At 42.7% G+C, this 15,258-nt stretch overlaps 1 long non-coding RNA gene across 1 annotated transcript in view; it reads left to right on the forward strand.

The window, feature by feature from the left end:
• LOC112545869 (uncharacterized) overlaps nucleotides 1-15,258 on the forward strand; it is a 289,154-nt gene that overhangs the window by 97,312 nt on the left and 176,584 nt on the right. The window contains exon 4 of the long non-coding RNA XR_012901218.1: nucleotides 13,257-13,388. This is a non-coding gene — a long non-coding RNA (uncharacterized LOC112545869). The remainder of the gene's footprint in view (nucleotides 1-13,256; nucleotides 13,389-15,258) is intronic.

The following is a 15,258-nucleotide window of genomic DNA, read 5'->3' on the forward strand; positions in this document are numbered from 1 at the left end:
TGAATGTCTTGCAAAATGCAGTATGCCTGTAACATGTAACTCTCTCAGGGTATGTCTACACTACCCCGCTAGTTCGAATTAGCGGGGTAATGTAGGCATACCGCACTTGCAAATGAAGCCCGGGATTTGAATTTCCCGGGTTTCATTTGCATAAACTGGGCGCCGCCATTTTTAAATCCCTGCTCGTTCGAACCCCGTGCCGCGCGGCTACACGCGGCGCGAACTAGGTAGTTTGGACTAGGCTTCCTAGTCCGAACTACCGTTACTCCTCATTCCACGAGGAGTAACAGTAGTTTGGACTAGGAAGCCTAGTCCGAACTACCTAGTTCGCGCCGCGTGTAGCCGCGCGGCACGGGGTTCGAACGAGCAGGGATTTAAAAATGGCGGTGCCCAGTTTATGCAAATGAAGCCCGGGAAATTCAAATCCCGGGCTTCATTTGCAAGTGCGGTATGCCTACATTACCCCGCTAGTTCGAACTAGCGGGGTAGTGTAGACATACCCTCACTGCCTAACTGTATTTCGTATGGTCTGCATGCTACCTCCACTCATGTTTGATCAGACACCACAAGGGGGCCAGATATTGGAGAAGCATGTGCCAGCCGTAGGGCTTGTTCTTGCTACCATGGAACCAAACAGAAGATCCTTGACATGAGCTCTTATGCCCTGTGCAAGTTCAGAAGTAGAACAGGATCTCCTGTTGTGAGGGGCAGAACAGACCACAGCTTCAGTGCTCAGTTTGATCCCTTTCTAACTCTATGGCCATTCAAGCAAGACATAATGTATAATCTCTCTGCCGCCTTTGTGGAGAGGGGAGAGCAAGAGGCAGCTAGAAGAAATGTCAGGCACTTGGTTCCAGTAACCATGGTGAATTCTGCGGCAGAAGTTCTCAATTCTATGGGATCACGGAAAAATGCCAAATCATGTTTATGACTGGGGTAGGTCACACTTCTGTGAACTATTGTTTCAGGCTCTTTACAGACTCAAGCAGGCAACGCTGCATTGATTTATAAGTTTCATATTTTCAAGGTTCTTTCTGCAGCCATGTCTGCTTGAAACATACGTTTTTAAATGAAAGTGATGAGAGAAATAAATTCCTCAGCAAATTCTTCAGCTACACAATCACTAAATCCCTGAGCCCCAGCCTTTAATCCCCTGCACTGCCTGGTTGGAAATGTAGAAAGAAAATTCCATGAGTAGAATCTCATAAATGTTTCTGGATCCTTTGCATCCCTGCAAATGCCTTTCCCATAGAAAATTAGGCGATAGTCCAGATTATGCTAAATAGGGGGCCAGATCTTCAGTTGGTGTAGGTGGTCACAGTTCCAAGGAAGTTGAGGAAATGATAATTTACACTAGCTGAGGATCTGTCACCATGTCACTGTTTCAGTAGATGATAGGTTAATTGTACAATGAATGTGATCTTTTAAGGACAGTAGTCATTCTGAACCACTGAGCCATCAGTGCATTAAATTCTAAACGTTGCATTGCAAAAGACGTAGGTCATTTTGTGTATCTCTGTGTGTGTTGCGTGAACTCTATAACCCAGAGGTTGGAGGGCTTGATAGATTTAAATAGAATTGTGCAGATGCCTTTAAAAAAACAATCTACCTGATACATAGGTACCTCTAAAATGTGGACAGCAGATACTTAGCACTGATTGAATTGTTGCATATACAAAGGATATTTATGCTGGTAACAATATCATGGAGTACCTGAAAATCTGCATATTTTACTACCTGTCCTTCTTTATTTATGCCATTCAACCAATAAAAACTGGGTTTGCTCTTCTCTTTAAAGTGTTTGCTTACTTTTTTCCCCCTTGAAAGAATATACACTAGTTTTGGGAACTCTTTGTGTTTAAAGTACATACAAAAGACATCCCAACCAATATTTGACTTTTCTACGGTCATTAACATTTCATGTTTGTTGTTCTCAAAGTCACCAATTGTTTATATGTTAAACAAAGCATGTTTTGCCTGTCAGATAACTAAGTTAGGTTTGAATGGTGTGTGTTACCAACTGGTGCTGACTGCCTTAAACTTGAACAGTGGCACAGGATAATTTTATTGTATCTGGTGAGCATCTACATTGTACCAGACAGCAAGTGTTTGTCATTTCTTAATTTAAAACAGTATAATCAAAATATTTAGTCAATTAAAAAGGGCACATTTCAGCCCAGGGAGATATTCTACAAGGTATTTTAACTGAGTGCTAGCCGTACAGATCACAAAGAACAGCTGACTTAGGCAAAGTCAAAAGAGAATTTGCAGCTAGAATGTGGTATCAGCACTAATTGCTCTTCCTTTCGGTGAGCATGTCACAACAAAGTGAGTTGCTGATATCTGGAAATTGTGCCACCAGACCCATTGGGGTGGGGGGACAAGGGGACAATTGCCCTGGGGCCCGGTGATTCATAAGGGCCCACGGTTCCCAGCCCCTGTCGCTGCCACTATGGCAACGGTGGCAGCTGGAGCCCTTTTCATCAATCACTGCAGGAGCACTGCATGCTCCAGAGCCTCACGCTGTGAGCTCCAGGCAGCTCAGCAGGCCAGTGGGGATGGGAGAGTGTGTTGCATTCTGGGCAATGCTTGGGGTTGGCTGCCTGCCCCTTCTGCATGATGCTCCGCCACTTCCAGGAGTGCAGAACTGCACCCCCCCCCCCCCACGGTCCCAGCAATCCTGGCGGCCACCCCCGTGTGCTCCTTAACATTTTAAACGGAAATGAAATGCATTTTTTCACTGACAGTTATCGATAATATCACTAACCTACAGGATTGGTACCAGGCCCCGGCTCTGGAGCAGTCCCGAGGAAGAACCCTTTCAATGGGCCAGACCCCCAAGGAGTGTCACTCTTCCTGCACAGGGCAAGCCATGGTACCTCCATCTCTGCTTGACTGAACCTCTTGGGCTCCCGCTTCACATAGTTCAGGGAGCCCAACTGAGCAAGACTCCTGGTAGAGATTTGTACCTGCTTCAGGGATTAATTCACTCACCAAAGCACATCAAACAGCTTTGGCAAAACACGGGGATTATTAGTCAGCAAGAACAGAGCATAGGAAGTCCTTAGGTGAGCAAAGAGAAAGGAAGGGAAAAGCGTAGCCCATGTTCTCTTTGGATAGCCCAGAGACCAGACAAGCCCTAATAAACCCCATTGTGCAAGCCACATCTGTCTTTCAGTCTGGGATTCTCCATGGATATGGGATCAGCCGTGGCCAGTCCTTTTTAATGACCCATTCAGGCTCACACAACTAGGCACCATCCATATGTATGTCTCTTAGGCCATGACTACGCTACAACTATGTCAGCAAAACTTGTGTGTGAAAACCATACTCCCTGAGCAACATATGCAGCAACCATGGGCCCTGGGGCAAGGTATGTGTGGGGCTGGCCCAGAAGGGGCAGGACCTTGAGCAGAAAGAGCGGGACCTCAAGCAATTAGCTCTCACGCAGACTGTGGTGCCTCCCCCTACTGCTCAGCTCACTCCAGCAACAATTCAAAGGGGCCTGGAGCCCTGGGCCCCTTTAAAGCTACAAACCCTCAGGGAATTGCCCCCTTCCTCAGCCCCTCTGTCGATGGGCTTGGATATATGTGTTGCTAGCATAAATGGTTGTGTGCACACCACTATGTCAATGGGAGACACAGAGGAACCCAAGTCACACACAGAGTTCATAAAAATATTACAGGTAATGCCCACTTCACAGTAACATTTCCCAGTCTGTCACTCAATGTCAGTGATTATGAAGAATAGTAATAGAGATGTAGCCGTGTTAGTCTGGTTTTGCTGAAACAAAAGACAGGACTATGCAGCACTTTAAAGAAAAGGCCAATTTTCTTCCACAATTTGATCTGAAGAAGTGGGTCTGGCCCACGAAAGCTCATCACCTAATAAACCATCCTGTTAGTCTTTAAAGTGCTGCATAGTCCTGTCTTTTGTTTCACTGATTATGAAGGAGAGACATGTTGGCTATGATGTATCTTTGATCCTGAGAACAATTTAAAACCAACCTTTTGCACAGTCAGAATCGTTCCCATAGTCTATTTTAAATGCAATACTTTCAATTGTCCATTATTCTACTGAACCTTGAGTCTATGCACAGTAAATCAGTAATGCAGAATTGGTATGTCATTTGCTCTGCTGTAGCGTTCAAAGCTGCGTATTGCTTGGGCCAAACTTCATTTTCAGAACAACATTTAAGAACTCTATAGGAAAAAATAGCATATTTATTCGAATAGTTAAACTGATGGCACAAGATGATATATTCTTCATAAAGGATTGTGGCTATTTATAATTTTTCCAGTTTACCAGAACACTATCCATATACTGAAAAAATAATTATTTTCATTCAGGTATAAGACTTACCTGCTAAAATTGCTTCCCAAATCCGTTTTGCGCTACCCAGCTGGCCTTGGGTTCTCAAATGTGATCATATGCCAAAATACAGTATATGAAAAGTGCAGTAGCAGTAGCCAGAGAAACATAATAGCATAACATACAATGAAAGAAGACAAATTGAAACTACTCTTAGGCTTTGTCTACACTGCACGGTTTTTGCACAAGAAGCTTTTTGCGGAAAAGCTTCTTGCGCAGAAGTGCGTCCACATCTCAAAAGCGCATTGCAAAAGCGAAGTGTTTTTGTGCAAGAGAGCATCCACGCTGCATGGACACTCTTGCGCAAGAAAGTTCTGATTGCCATTAACAGAATGGTCATCAGAGCACCTGTGCTTTTTCTGATAGGCTCTTTTTGGGCAAGAAATCCCTGTTGAGCACCCACACAGACCTTTTTGTGGAAAAAGGAGTTACTTCTTGTAGAAAAAGGTATACCTACACCGCAAAAAGCCCTCTGTTCTGCCATTTTACTGTAAATGTTCTTACACAAAAACATGCTTGGAGGTGTGGCTGCTCCATAGGTTTTTGTGCAAAAACAGTTGTTTTTGCGCAAAACCCCTGTAGCCAAAGATACACAAGTATTTTGTTTCTCAATGTTCCAATTTGCATAGCAATAATAACAGCGATATGTTACTTGATGTTTTAATAATACTATGTTTCCTAAGCTTGGCATGATTCTTTTCAGGTTTACCTCAGATAAAGCAGGTCAATACTCAGCAGATTTAAGGCAGTCCGGCCTAGACTGCTCACTCACTACTTCATTTTAGGTATGTTCCTGATATTATCAGTAAGCATACAGTCCTACCTTCACCTGCTCTTAATTCCTGTAAGTAAATGGAACAAGAGGAAGTATTTGGATTGGATGAGAGATAACATTAGGATAATATCTTCCTGCTCTTTTGTTGGTGTTGTCTTTAGTCTTCCATTTGCTGATAGGCAGTCTTGTTAACAGCCCTGCAAAGAGAAATCCTGTTAAGAAGTGGAATGTGAAAACAAACAAGAGTTTAGAAAATATAAACCTCTCCCTACACAAACAAATTACATGTCAACATCAGAAGTTGTGTCTACGTGCAGTGAATTCGCTTGTGCATATGTGGAGTTCTGATTTATCTGTATAATGTGTCTCCTTTTGGTATTTGTAACAGAATTGTGTGACATATCAAGGTGGTACTTTCAAAAGTGTTCATCACGGCGCAAAATATGCCCCTATAGAAGTCAGAGGTAAAACTCTTTTTGGGTTTAATGGGAGCAGAGGTAGCACAGGGCTTCTGACAATCCCACCCACACAGGCTTTGGATTGCAGAGGTTTTAGAAAAACTAAGCAGTCATTTCAGTTTGTATCATTTGCCACTGCTTGGGTTTTGCTTCCCTGTTCAAATTCCTTCAATATGGCTAGGGCAAAAACAAAATGGAACAGCATTTTTTGTTACATTCTCTGCATTGCACTTGGGTATGGAAGGTTTTTCAAAAGATCGCTCAGTCGAGAAGGCTTACAGTTAAACCAGATGTCACAAGACTGATTACCCAACCATGAAACTCAGTCTCAAAAGATTGATCCTGTCCACAGATACCAAAAAGTTGCTGGATTTCTATTTTCTGTAAATTGAGCTGCATCTTATTTGTTAGTGCCCCAAAGGTCTGTCTTCTAGGCACCAAATACCCATATTAGTTCCAAATCACAGACATCAGAATAGATACTATCAAAAGGGTCTAAATAACAAGAATGGGCAGGATTATTTTAGGCTTGAATAAGGGACCAGGAACACCAGGTCTGCAGAAATTTTGGTGGAGCCCAGAATGCCCAGAGCCCTCACCTCCTCTTCCCCCGTCCCCCTCCGCAACTCCTCCTCTACTTGATTAAGGCTCTGGCAGGGAATTTGAGTGGGTGAGGGGTGCATATTCTGGGAGGGAGTTTGGGTGATGTGTGCAGGCTGGGGCAGGAGATTAGGGGGATGTAGGGTGCAGGCTCTGGGAAGGAGCTGGGTATAAGAAGAATGAGGGGTTGGGCTCTGGGAGAGGAAGAGGGTGTAGGAGAGGGTCTGGGATGGAGTGTGGGTGCTGGGTGTAGACTTTGGGCTGGGGCAGGGGTTGAAGGGTCAGGTTCTAGGGAGATTTGAGGGCTAGAGGAAGAAGGGTGTGTCTGGGGAGAAATTTGAGAGAAGGATGCAGGCTCTGGGAGGGACAGGGATGTGCGAGGGGGTGCAGGAAGAGAGGATGAGGGGTGTGGTGCTTACCGAGGCACTCAGGAGGAGGGACTGTGAGGGGTTTCTGCCTATGGCTGCCTCCAGGCACCATCCCTACAGCTTCCCTTTGGCCTCAGGGGTACTCAGGGCTGGGGGGTGGGCATCATGCAGATACACCCCCTCCACACAGAGTGTGGTGCAGAGCTAGTGGCAGGAAGCCACTCTAGCCCCGCTGCAATCCTGGTGGGGAACCTAAGGCTATTTTATATCACTTGGGGCCAGCAGGCAGGGCTGGGGGATGTGCATGGGAGGGGGAAATGCATGGGCCAGGAGATGGAGTCAAGGGAGAGACTTGGCCCCAAACTTTGATGGAGCAGGGCCTCTGGGACAGGGAATATTCCTGGTGCCCAGGCACCATGGGTCCATAGAACTTGTTGCTTATTCAAGATATTATATCACAATGGGATGAAATTGAGAAGGATAAAATTTAAGAGGAATATCAGGAATAGCTTCTGGACAGTGTAATCTATTAAGCAGCAGAACTGTCTTCTTAGGGAGAAAGTCTCATTGCTTGGGATTCTAAACAGATTAGGCAAAGTACTAATAAATTTACTGTAGAAACTATTTTGTACTGTATCCCAGAGATATGAACCATTGAGGCTTGAACTATCGGTCTTTTCCATCCTCTGCAGCTCAGATACAGTGTTTACATACTCCAGCACCATCAGATATCACTGCAGGCATTATCCTCGGACAAAACCTTTCTGGGTATCATGCAGTAAGACAACAAACCTCTCCTTTTACAGGCATGAATAAATCAGGTATTTGGCAGATAGCCATAAAGACAAAGGCAGGCTTGTCTGGATAGTTTCTGCTTTTTAAAATAATCTAAAGATCCAAGATCAAATTGAGCTCAGGTCACAAGTGGGAATGGGTTAAAATTGGAAAAATGCATTCCAATCTTTTCATGCTTAAAATAGAGGATGGGGCCAGATCTGAATCCTTAGCACTGCTGCTCAGGTCTGGATTCGGCCTTAAACTAAAACAGATTTTACTCAATAGTTCCAATCTAGCGGAAACCTCACTTGAAAAATTCTCAGAATTGGCACCAGGAAATCAAGCCAGCATTCTAGTGCTAATTCAGCTTTAAACACAAACCCAAACTGCTAGCCTGAAACCAAACTTGGATTTGAACTCTTTGCCCATCTTTGGTCAAATGTGAGAATGAGTTTTGTGATCACATCAGTTGACAATGAACTGTTCCACTTATAACGACTAATAATATGTGGCAATCATTCTAGAACTTAATAATAATCGGTAGTAATCATTCTAGAACTTTAAGAAAACTTAATGAAAACACTAGCTGTGAAATACTGTAAGTCCGTACTGGTTTAAAATAGTACATAACATCAAGGTCCAATCATAAAACATATCCTAGCCTGTCTGTTTCTTGCACTTGTCATTTGTGAATGTACAGTATCAAATACAATGAAATCAGTAACTTAATATGGCTTTTGTAAAATATAGGCAAAACGTAATCATGCAATGGCAAATCAATAGAAATAAAAATTTTAGCCATATGAAATGCTATCACAGCAATAAAACAAGCAGATATATCGTTCTTTCTTATGCCATTTCATTTACGTGCACAGACACTGGGGTGTACATTGCTATGTGTCTTGTAGAATCATCTACGTGTATACTGTGTGCATGTGCAGATACAAGTTATCCCTGTAATTGAATGAGCAGGATTGAATTGTAACAGAGGTATGCAATTTTTATCCATTTCTAAAGTGAAATGAGATTATCTTCAGGAGACTAGAATATTAGTTCACTATATTATGGATGCAATGTGTTAAATATTGCTTCTTAGCTTATTTTTCTTACTTCAGTGACTGGTAGCGAGAGCCTAATATCAGGATACCAAGACAAAATGGCTACGTCTACACTGGCCCCTTCTCCGGAAGAGGCATGCTAATTTCAAACTTTGGAACAGGGAAATCCGCGGGGGATTTAAATATCCCCCGCAGGATTTAAATAAACATGTCCGCCGCTTTTTTTCCGGCTTGGGGAAAAGCCGGAAAAAAGCATCTAGACTGGCGCGATCCTCCGGAATAAAGCCCTTTTCCGGAGGATCTCTTATTCCTACCTGAAAGTATTCCTACCTGAATAAGAGATCCTCCGGAAAAGGGCTTTATTCCGGAGGATCGCGCCAGTCTAGATGGTTTTTTCCGGCTTTTCCCCAAGCCGGAAAAAAAGCGGCGGACATGTTTATTTAAATCCCGCGGGGGATATTTAAATCCCCTGCGGATTTCCCTATTCCAAAGTTTGAAATTAGCATGCCTCTTCCAGAGAAGGGGCCAGTGTAGACGTAGCCAAAAGGTAGAATTTATACTGATATACAAAGAAATGTGGGACCAGGTTCTTACGAAAGCTCAGTGTGGTGCATTATATATACAACTTATTGTTAGGTATGTCTGAGACTAATCAATTTAGGGGACTTATGAACCTTTTTGTTTGGTTTTGTTTCAGCTGGCTTTACATTGTTTGGACCAGATTCCGAACCCACTTTGGGGTAAATTAGACAAAATCTTATTTAACTAATTGAGATTATACCAGTGTAAAATCTGTGTACATGAACTCAGAACTGGACCCCTTGAGATTTCCCCCTGAGTTTAGAGTTTGAATAAACCCTGAAAAAAAAATAAACAAATTTGCTCATCACCACTATGTTTCACAATGTGTGCTCAAAATAATGGCTAGCTGGAAGAATTCTTACTCCAACTCCTGTAACCCTCATTTCACGAGGAGTAAGGGAAGTTGAAGGAAGAGTGTTCTTCCATCGACTTCCTGCTGTGTAGACAGCGCCAAAAGCCGAATTCAGCTATTTTGACTTCAGCTATGCCATTGATATAGCTGAAGTTGTGTAGTTTAATTCGACTTTTGCTCTGCTGTGTAGACGTGCCCTCTGAGAAACCTGGGCTGAGATGAGTTTGTTATGGGATAGAGAAGGTGCATATGGTTTTTGGATTTGTAACCAAAACTTAGCACAGATCTGGGATTTAATTATTACAGTGGGCCATGCTTTGAGGGCCTTATTATGGCAAATCCTATTGAATGGAAGTGTGCCTTAATAAGAACCTTCATTATATGGCCAAATCTTCATAGTGTCCTATTAGTGCAAAATCCAGCAATACTGAATGGCCTGGCTTGGGTCAGATGGCATAATGACCACCTCATATAATAGCACAATCTAGACCTCTGCCAGACTCAGGCACATGGAGACAATATCCTGAAAGCCCTATTTATGAGCAATAGTTTCCTACACCAGAACATGACATATAATCAACAGTCAGCTTGGGAAAATGGGCTTGCAGTAAATTCAGTAGTTTCCATAGAAAAGAGGGAAATTAGGAATTCCAGGAGGTAATCAATCTCAGTGTTCAGGGGAGTTTCACTGCTTTTGTCTATTTAAGTAGGACTGAGGATTTGGCCCATTATTAGTAGTATCAGTATTAATGAGCATGGCTGGTCTCTCTCTCTCTCTCTCTCTCTCTCTCTTACACACACACACACACACACACACACACACACACAATGTACACTGAGCACATTTGAATCTATTCTGTCATTGCCCTCAAAATAACTTATCTCAAACCTGCTTTCAGTGTTGAATGACTTGAATAAATAGAAGCTCAAGCAAGTTCTGTCCTGCCTTTCTCTTGTGTAGGAGAAGCCCAACTAATTGATGGAACAATTTCAACATTTTTTCATATGATTCACATCTATGTTTCTTTGGCCCAGCAGGGCACTTCTGCATATATAAAATAAGCATGCAAGGTAGGAATTAGTCACGCTTTTTTTCCTTAAAAGAAAAGAAAAGTAGAATGGCCTGAAGATTTATGGAGACTTGCCTTGATTACACAATACACTCCAGCTGGTTTGATTTCTCCTTTTCACATTTATGTTAGGTCTTTTGAGTCAACAGAGTTGTGACAAGATACTTGATGGGCCACACTAAAAATGCGTCACCCAGGGCAGACTACAAGAAATAGGACAAACAATCCCCAAAACTGGTGGTTTGATCTAGAATTATATTGAGAATGAAAAGAGCTTCTGCTGTAGCACACTGGTTAATCAGAAGTCAAAACACAGCCCTCTTCGGGCTTTCTAGCCCTTGACTTCCATCCTGGTAACCCAATCTAATCTAGTGAGAGGTCACTGAAACCCATTTCACTGTATGTGAGGTTCTTTCTAATCCCAAAGTGTCAGATGCATATCCCCAGGCCAATATGAATCTCAGATCTTACCCAAATATCAAGCTGTCAGCCAATCCTTAGTACACTAAAGATTTATTAATATAAGAAGAGTGTATTGAAAAGTCATATTAGATTTGTAGCAGTGAAGGAATAGACTGCTGTCTTGTAACTCTCTAGTAACTTCCAAAAGTTTGGAAGGTCCTAACTCCATAGTTCAAGATGCTCCTTTTAGTTATAAATCCCACAGTCCAGAGAATTAAAGCAGGAAGGAGGCAAAATAGAATTGCCTTGGGGGGGTCTATTACATCCTTTGCTACGTGCAGGAAATGGACTGTACCAAATAAAGCCCACAGCCCTGTATATGAAAAGTTGCTGGCTCAGATGGTGTTCAGGGTCACATGAGCATATCATATGCCCTTACCTGTTTTGCTGAATCCCAGGAGATGGCCATTGTTGCCTTCCTTTCTGAAGCACCTTCAGGAAGTGCTAGCTAGATGGGATGAATGTCTTTAATAGCCCATAGTGAAAGTGGAGTGCCCTGGGCAGGCCATTAACACATAGCTGTCTAGCCCTGGGTGGTGTCACTAAGGAGTAAAACACATGGATAAGATACAAGTCCATGGCCAATATTCAGAACTTCAGATGCAAAGATAATACATACATGTAAACAGGGTAATCATACTTAACAAAGTATAACTTTTGCTTTGTCACCTTACATGACATACTTGCATGATACGGTCATCTTTTCCCAAAGGGAGTGAGGATTAGTCCTGATGGTCAGACATTTTAAGACATTGCCTCTTCCTGGAAGCTCTACCTTTATTAAAAGACAATGCAAAGGGAGGGATTCCTCTAAAACCAATATAGTCATGCCATTTAATAATATCTCGTATTCAGGGTCTGGTCCCAGACAGTTGAGGGGACTTGAGGATACCCAGAACCTTACCAGAAACACTTATGTTTGGTCCTTTCTACAACACATTTGTTTTAAGCGACTGATATTATTTGTATTAGGAACAGTTGTGCCTAGAGAACTCTGCTGAAATTGGGGTCCCATTATGCTAATCACTGTACAAATAGAAAGTAAGAAGCGGTTCCTGACCTGAAGTGCTCACAGGCTAAATAGACAAAACAAACAAAAGGGTGCATGAGGTAAAATAACTTTTTCAAGGGCTCACAGTAGAGCCAAGGATAAAATGCAGGCATCCTGAGTCCTAATCCATACCTATCTACCAGTGCCCTGGCTTTTTAGAGAGCAGAACCCAGTTTACAAACTATGTCTTGTATTTATGAAGTAAATACTTCACACATCACTAAAATGCATCCACCTCTGTTCTGACTGGGAATGTGGCATCTTATGCACATGGGACACCAGTACATAATAGTTTAGACCAAGAAGTGAAGGATGTTTTACCCAACTGACATTTCAAAGGAAGTTCTTTTTTCACAACTAGTAATCTAAATTTAAAAATAATAACAACTGTATTTTAGGTTGGCTTGTGACTAAGGAAAAATGCAGTGCTCAGCTTTTCCAGCCAAGAGAATTCTAATTGATTTTTTGGGGGAAATTATTTGGTATTAAATCATGTCTGAAAACAACCATGAATAAGATTTCCAAATACATTAAATGACGTGTGATTCTCATTTCCAAATTACAAGGATCTATCTTAAAGCCAGTTCTGCCATTTGCATCAAAAGGGAAGAGAATATTAATAGTGGCAGGAACCATTTTGTCTGAGCATTGGTTGGTAACAGCTCTTATTGCTGGAGCCAGACGTGGCACAGGGAAGAGTCTAGTCTGAGGGTAAATTCCTGGCTCCATCAAAGTCCTGCCATTGACTTTAGTGGGTCTGGAATTTCACCCTGTTTCCAGCCAATAGGTCTTTCACTGTGAGGGGCTGGTGCCAAAAAAAAGTGTTAGCATGCAGATGATTCCACTGTTGGTGTTGGGATTAAAGGATTCTGTATATTTATGTGTAGTTAATTCATATGGATGATTGATTTAGTGTTTTTGATCTGTGTTTAATGTCTCTGGGACAAATTCTCCTCGGACGAGTTGGCACAGAGCTCACTGAGGCAAGTGGAAGTTGTATGGATCTAAGGCCAAATTTTGTGCCCTAGGTTTTTTTCTTTTTTTACTTAGGGCCAAATTCTGCTTTTAGTTACATGCTTACAGGTCTCATAGAGTTCACTAGGAAGGGCAGCCATGTGACAGAGATCAGAGTTTAGCCGTCCACGTATCAGATGATGATATGGAGTACAATACATACTGTGTTATATCACACAGCAATCAGTTTCATTTCTGGGTAGTTAAAAGTGGAAGATATCCATACTCTCCGGCTTCTGGCTGAGCTGCATTGAGGATTTAAGATCTCCTTCATGTGACATATAGCAACATTACAATGACTTTTGATTCAATTGACAGGTCCGTACTTCGGTTCACACTGAAATGGGTTGGCATCTCCGATGTTCTGCTAAATTGATGTGAACTTCACACTGGAATTGGTGGGAAGGCTCATGTTAGTTCACAGCTCTCTATATGTTCTCACAACCTCAGGTATGTGCAAGTATGTTTTCTTGTCCCGGAACTTTTCTGTCAAGCTATAGACTAGATATTAGGACTTGCTGCTCCACAAGTCAGAATCAAGGTTGGTGTCATTAGCCAAGATGATACTGATAATACTGCCTTGCTTGGGAAGCCAAAGAAATTCAATCCCATGCGCCAAGGTACTGCCTCAACTCTGGGGTTAAACATCTTCTGGGCCACCAGTACCTCTGGTGCAGGTAGGATAAAGCACTGTGGAGAGCACCGATACATTCATCTACTGGGGGGGGGGGGGGAGCAGATTTCAAATGGTCAAGCAAATCAGATGTTCTCCAATCATTAGATCTCATTAATCATTGTGCATGAATGAAAAAAGTATTTGCATTGTCAAAGTTCAGGATCTATCAAATCTGTGTACAACTCATATTGCTATATGAGTAAGAAATATGAAGAGACAGTCAGACGTGGGTTGGCTTGAGGTATTGCATATGTGCTGTCAGTATTAAATACTGAGTATAAAGTGGCATGACTTTGTGCTAAATGCCATGATCTTACAGAGCTATGACCTTCCTGCAGTCCCTCAGTAGGTACAAAAATGGTATTGAGTGTTCTTTTGCTGCATCACCAGGATGAATAACATGAAATTAACAGGTAGCAGGTTTAAAACAAACAATAGGAACTTTTTCTTCATGCAGAGCACAGTCAACTTGTGGAACTCCTTGCCAGAGGATATTGTGAAGACCAGAACTTTAATAGAGTTCAAGAAAGAACTAGATAAATTCATGGAGGTTAGGTCCATCAATGGCTATTAGCCAGGATAGGTAGAAATGGTATCCCTACCCTCTGTTTCTCAGAGGCTGGAAATGGATGACAGGAAAGGGATCACGTGATGATTACCTGTTTTGTTCACTTCCTCTGGGGAATTTGGCATTGTCCGCTGTTGGAAGACAGGATACTGGGCTAGATGTACCTTTAATCTCAGCCAGTATGGCTGTTCTTATGTTCTTTTGAGCTGCATCCAACATCAATGAACTTACTCTGGAAAATGCCCAGGGAAATCAAAGGAAATTTACTGACGTAACAATGAAGGCCCATATTGGGAATGGAAGGGATTCCTCCACAATTCTGCTTGGAAGAAGCTGAGTAAATTGCCTCCATGGTGCTAGTCCCTCCTTCTTCCAGACCCCCAGTGGATGCTCTACAGACCTGGGGTCCATGAAAGGTGGAGGGAGGAAACAGACGAGGCCAAACGGAAGGACTGAGAGGGCCCAATGGGTTACACATTTTCCTCCTTTAGTCCTATGAAGCCCTCTCTTACCTGGAGCTTTTCCTCACTATGACCTCAGAGAGCAGCAATGGCTAGATGTATTTCCAGAGAATATGGCTCTAACAAGGCCATGATGTCACGGACTGAGCGGAGAGGTGCTAGGGATGCATATGATCTTCATGTAAATGTCCCTGGCCTGCCAGAGGTCTGAGAGCAGGTCTCATGGACTGTTCCATGAGAGGCGGGACAGGGCAAGCATGTCTCACAATAAGAGAGGAGCTCTGTGAGGGAATAGACGGAGGGGTAGATGCAGATTCAAGTGAGGACCTCAGGACTGGCCTGTTTGGAGTTCTGTCTGAGTAAAAGATTTCAAGATTTGTTTCTGGCAAACAAAAATGAATAAATGAAAACAACTCAGGATACAGTGGCAGGCCTGAGATGGAGACAGGGGCTAAGTAATCCCCTCACTAAAGGGAGTCTCACTTCTGGGGCTGGAAGTGAGGCCATTCTGAGGCCCTGCAAACACTAAAACGGGGTGCTGGATTGTTACAGTTTGAGGTAATTTTTGAAAGTATCACTTTTGATGGGAAATGCTTGATAAATGGCAGGGCCTAC

The sequence above is a fragment of the Pelodiscus sinensis genome, chromosome 2 (genome assembly GCF_049634645.1).
Source record: "Pelodiscus sinensis isolate JC-2024 chromosome 2, ASM4963464v1, whole genome shotgun sequence".
NCBI classification, from domain to species: Eukaryota; Metazoa; Chordata; order Testudines; family Trionychidae; genus Pelodiscus; species Pelodiscus sinensis.